The following is a 6,235-nucleotide window of genomic DNA, read 5'->3' as shown; positions in this document are numbered from 1 at the left end:
GAGGGATTTTGGCCCACTCCTCCACACAGATCTTCTCTAGATAAGTCAGGTTTCTGGCCTGTCGCTGAGAAACACGGAGTTTGAGCTCCCTACAAAGATTCTCTATTAGGTTTAGGTCTGGAGACTGGCTAGGCCACGCCAGAACCTTAATATGCTTCTTACAGAGCCACTCCTTGGTTATCCTGGCTGTGTGCTTCGGGTCATTGTCATGTTGGAAGACCCAGCCGCGACCCATCTTCAATGCTCTAACTGAGGGAAGGCGGTTGTTCCCCCAAAAATCTCGCAATACATGGCCCCGGTCATCCTCTCCTTAATACAGTGCAGTCGCCCTGTCCCATGTGCAGAAAAACACCCCAAAGCATGAAGCTACCACCCCCATGCTTCACAGTGGGGATGGTGTTCTTGGGATGGTACTCATCATTCTTCTTCCTCCAAACACGTTTAGTAGAATTATGACACAAAAGTTCTATTTTGGTCTCATCTGACCACATGACTTTCTCCCATGACTCCTCTGGATTATCCAAATGGTCATTGGCAAACTTAAGACGTGCCTGGACATGTGCTGGTTTAAGCAGGGGAACCTTCCGTGCCATGCATGATTTCAAACCATGACGTCTTAGTTTATTACCAACAGTAACTTCGGAAACGTGGTCCCAGCTCTTTTCAGGTCATTGACCAGCTCCTCCTCCCGGCTGATTTCTTACCTTCCTTAGGATCATTGAGACCCCACGAGGTGAGATCTTGCATGGAGCCCCAGTCCAAGGGAGATTGACAGTCATGTTTAGCTTCTTCCATTTTCTAATGATTGCTCCAACAGTGGACTTTTTTTCACCAAGCTGCTTGGCAATTTCCCCGTAGCCCTTTCCAGCCTTGTGGAGGTGTACAATTTTGTCTCCAGTGTCTTTGGACAGCTCTTTGGTCTTGGCCATGTTGGTAGTTGGATTCTTACTGATTGTATGGGGTGGACAGGTGTCTTTATGCAGCTAACGACCTCAAACAGGTGCATCTAATTTAGGATAATAAATGTAGTGGAGGTGGACATTTTAAAGGCAGACTAACAGGTCTTTGAGGGTCAGAATTCTAGCTGATAGACAGGTGTTCAAATACTTATTTGCAGCTGTATCATACAAATAAATAGTTTAAAAATCATATATTATGATTTCTGGATTTTTTTTTTGTGATTATGTCTCTCACAGTCCAATCACACACTCTCACTCATTCACCCAATCACACTCTCTCACTCATTCACCCAATCACACTCTCACTTACTTATTCACCCAATCACACTCTCACTCACTCATTCACCCAATAACACTCTAACTCAACACTCACTCACGAAATCATACTCTCAATCATTCACCCAATCATATTCAATCACAGTCACTTAATCACATTTTTATTTAATCACACACTCACTCAAACACTCAATCACACATTCACACACATATATTCAATAAGTAACTCACACATTTACTCACAAACACCTTGCTTTAGCTTTACACTCTCAAGCTGATCGAACGTAAATGTGTTGTCAGGCCTGATACAGTTCCTATCAGCCTATCAAGTATTTTTTTTATATTATATTTTCTCACTCAATCACACTCTAACTCAAACACTCATTCACCTAATCACTCTCACTCACTCATTCACCCAATAACACTCTAACTTAACACTCACTCACTCAATCATACTCTCACTCATTCACCCAATCACTCTCATTCACTTATTCACCCAATCACACTCTCACTCACTCATTCATTCACCCAATCACACTCTCACTCAACCACTCACTCATTCACAGTCTCACTCACTCATTCACCCAATAACACTCTAACTTAACACTCACTCACTCAATCATACTCTCATTCATTCACCCAATCACACTCTTACTCACTCATTCACCCAATCACACACTCTCACTCATTCACCCAATCACACACTCTCACTCATTCACCCAATCACACTCTCTCACTCATTCACCCAATCACACTCTCACTTACTTATTCGCCCAATCACACTCTCACTCACTCATTCACCCAATAACAATCTCACTCACTCATTCACCCAATCACACTCTCACTCACTCATTCACCCAATAACACTCTAACTCAACACTCACTCACTCAATCATACTCTCATTCATTCACTCAATCATACTCTCACTCACTCATTCACCCAATCACACTCTTACTCACTCATTCACCCAATCACACACTCTCACTCATTCACCCAATCACACACTCTCACTCATTCACCCAATCACACTCTCTCACTCATTCACCCAATCACACTCTCACTTACTTTGGTCTTGGCCATGTTGGTAGTTGGATTCTTACTGATTGTATGGGGTGGACAGGTGTCTTTATGCAGCTAACGACCTCAAACAGGTGCATCTAATTTAGGATAATAAATGTAGTGGAGGTGGACATTTTAAAGGCAGACTAACAGGTCTTTGAGGGTCAGAATTCTAGCTGATAGACAGGTGTTCAAATACTTATTTGCAGCTGTATCATACAAATAAATAGTTTAAAAATCATATATTATGATTTCTGGATTTTTTTTTTGTGATTATGTCTCTCACAGTGGACATGCACCTACGATGACAATTTCAGACCCCTCCATGATATCTAAGTGGGAGAACTTGCAAAATAGCAGGGTGTTCAAATGCTTATTTTCCTCACTGTATATATATTGGATATATATATATTGGATATATATATGTGTATATATATATGTGTGTGTGTGTGTGTGCGCACGCACACACACACACACACACACACACACACACACACACACACACACACACACACACACACACTATGAGCTTGTGCCAAAACATCATGTAATTAACTAGTACAAAAGAATAAAAAATAAATGCTGACTCAACTAAGAGCTATCGATCTCTCTGCTGGCAGCTGGGAATGAAAGCTACAATTGGCTTCCTACTGTGTGTATGTGTTTGTGTGTGTGTGTGTGTGTGTGTGTGTGTGTGTGTGTGTGTGTGTGTGTGTGTGTGTGTGTGTGTGTGTGTGTAAGTGAGTGTGTGTGTGTGTGTGTGTGTGTGTGTAAGTGAGTGGGCGCAATAATCAACAGCAACAAACTGGTATTGTTTTAATGCTCTGCACATAGTGACAGACAAATCAGTCTAATTAATTGTATTGCCTGCCCAAGGCGGTGTGTGTAATGTGAACGCACTGTGTGTATACGCAATTCAAAAACAATCTCAGCCAGAAGTATCAGGACACTTGAATTTTCCAGTCATATGTGGTTCTTCTCCAAACTTTACAAAATGTAGGCACACAATAGGACGTCTTTAGATGCTGTAGCATGAAACTTTTTCTTTACTTGATCTAGGAGACCTCGAACCTTCTTTACCTACACTGGTACATCAAGTGCATCAGGACCTGACTTTGTGTCTGAATGAGCAGAAATCTCCACAAACGCACTACAAAATCTAGTGGAACATCTACCCAGCAGAATGGAGGTTTTTATAACAGCAAATGAAAACTAAATGTGGAATGAGATGTTCAAAAAATTGCTTTAAAAAGTATTTTTTTTATATTATATTTTCTCACTCAATCACACTCTAACTCAAACACTCATTCACCTAATCACTCTCACTCACTCATTCACCCAATAACACTAACTCAACACTCACTCACTCAATCATACTCTCACTCATTCACTCAATCATACTCTCACTCACTCATTCACCCAATCACACTCTCACTCACTCTTTTACCCAATCACACTCTCACTCAACCACTCACTCATTCACAGTCTCACTCACTCATTCACACAATCACAGTCTAACTCACTCATTCACCCAATAACACTCTAACTCAACACTCACTCACTCAATCATACTCTCATTCATTCACCCAATCACACTCTCACTTACTTATTCACCCAATCACACTCTTACTCACTCATTCACCCAATCACACACTCTCACTCATTCACCCAATCACACTCTCACTTACTTATTCACCCAATCACACTCTCACTCACTCATTCACCCAATCACACTCTCACTCACTCATTCACCCAATCACACTCTCACTCACTCATTCACCCAATCACACTCTCACTCACTCATTCACCCAATAACACTCTAACTCAACACTCACTCACTCAATCATACTCTCATTCATTCACTCAATCATACTCTCACTCACTCATTCACCCAATCACACTCTTACTCACTCATTCACCCAATCACACACTCTCACTCATTCACCCAATCACACACTCTCACTCATTCACCCAATCACACTCTCTCACTCATTCACCCAATCATATTCAATCACAGTCACTTAATCACATTTTTATTTAATCACACACTCACTCAAACACTCAATCACACATTCACACACATATATTCAATAAGTAACTCACACATTTACTCACAAACACCTTGCTTTAGCTTTACACTCTCAAGCTGATCGAACGTAAATGTGTTGTCAGGCCTGATACAGTTCCTATCAGCCTATCAAGTATTTTTTTTATATTATATTTTCTCACTCAATCACACTCTAACTCAAACACTCATTCACCTAATCACTCTCACTCACTCATTCACCCAATAACACTCTAACTCAACACTCACTCACTCAATCATACTCTCACTCATTCACCCAATCACTCTCATTCACTTATTCACCCAATCACACTCTCACTCACTCATTCACCCAATCACACTCTCACTCAACCACTCACTCATTCACAGTCTCACTCACTCATTCACACAATCACAGTCTAACTCATTAATTCACCCAATAACACTCTAACTCAACACTCACTCACTCAATCATACTCTCATTCATTCACCCAATCACACTCTTACTCACTTATTCACCCAATCACACACTCTCACTCATTCACCCAATCACACACTCTCACTCATTCACCCAATCACACTCTCTCACTCATTCACCCAATCACACTCTCACTTACTTATTCACCCAATCACACTCTCACTCACTCATTCACCCAATAACACTCTAACTCAACACTCACTCACGAAATCATACTCTCATTCATTCACTCAATCATACTCTCACTCACTCATTCACCCAATCACACTCTTACTCACTCATTCACCCAATCACACACTCTCACTCATTCACCCAATCACACTCTTACTCACTCATTCACCCAATCACACACTCTCACTCATTCACCCAATCACACACTCTCACTCATTCACCCAATCACACACTCTCACTCATTCACCCAATCACACTCTCTCACTCATTCACCCAATCACACTCTCACTTACTTATTCACCCAATCACACTCTCACTCACTCATTCACCCAATAACACTCTAACTCAACACTCACTCACGAAATCATACTCTCAATCATTCACCCAATCATATTCAATCACAGTCACCTAATCACATTTTTATTTAATCACACACTCACTCAAACACTCAATCACACATTCACACACATATATTCAGTAAGTAACTAAAACATTTACTCACAAACACCTTGCTTTAGCTTTACACTCTCAAGCTGATCGAACGTAAATGTGTTGTCAGGCCTGATACAGTTCCTATCAGCCTATCAAGTATTTTTTTTATATTATATTTTCTCACTCAATCACACTCTAACTCAAACACTCATTCACCTAATCACTCTCACTCACTCATTCACCCAATAACACTCTAACTCAACACTCACTCACTCAATCATACTCTCACTCATTCACCCAATCACTCTCATTCACTTATTCACCCAATCACACTCTCACTCACTCATTCACCCAATCACACTCTCACTCAACCACTCACTCATTCACAGTCTCACTCACTCATTCACACAATCACAGTCTAACTCACTCATTCACCCAATAACACTAACTCAACACTCACTCACTCAATCATACTCTCATTCATTCACCCAATCACACTCTTACTCACTCATTCACCCAATCACACTCTTACTCACTCATTCACCCAATCACACACTCTCACTCATTCACCCAATCACACACTCTCACTCATTCACCCAATCACACTCTCTCACTCATTCACCCAATCACACTCTCACTTACTCATTCACCCAATCACACTCTCACTCACTCATTCACCCAATAACAATCTCACTCACTCATTCACCCAATCACACTCTCACTCACTCATTCACCCAATAACACTCTAACTCAACACTCACTCATGAAATCATACTCTCAATCATTCACCCAATCATATTCAATCACAGTCACTT

The 6,235-nt window shown here is 41.0% G+C and overlaps 1 protein-coding gene across 2 annotated transcripts in view; it reads right to left on the bottom strand.

Annotated features, from left to right (window-relative positions):
* galnt1 (UDP-N-acetyl-alpha-D-galactosamine:polypeptide N-acetylgalactosaminyltransferase 1) overlaps nucleotides 1-6,235 on the bottom strand; it is a 125,677-nt gene that overhangs the window by 20,765 nt on the left and 98,677 nt on the right. The window lies entirely within an intron of this gene.

The sequence above is a fragment of the Silurus aristotelis genome, assembly GCF_946808225.1.
Source record: "Silurus aristotelis genome assembly, chromosome: 25".
In the NCBI taxonomy this organism is placed as follows: domain Eukaryota; kingdom Metazoa; phylum Chordata; class Actinopteri; order Siluriformes; family Siluridae; genus Silurus; species Silurus aristotelis.
The sequence above is the reverse complement of the archived record's forward strand: the minus strand, read 5'-3'. Positions and strand labels throughout refer to the sequence as shown.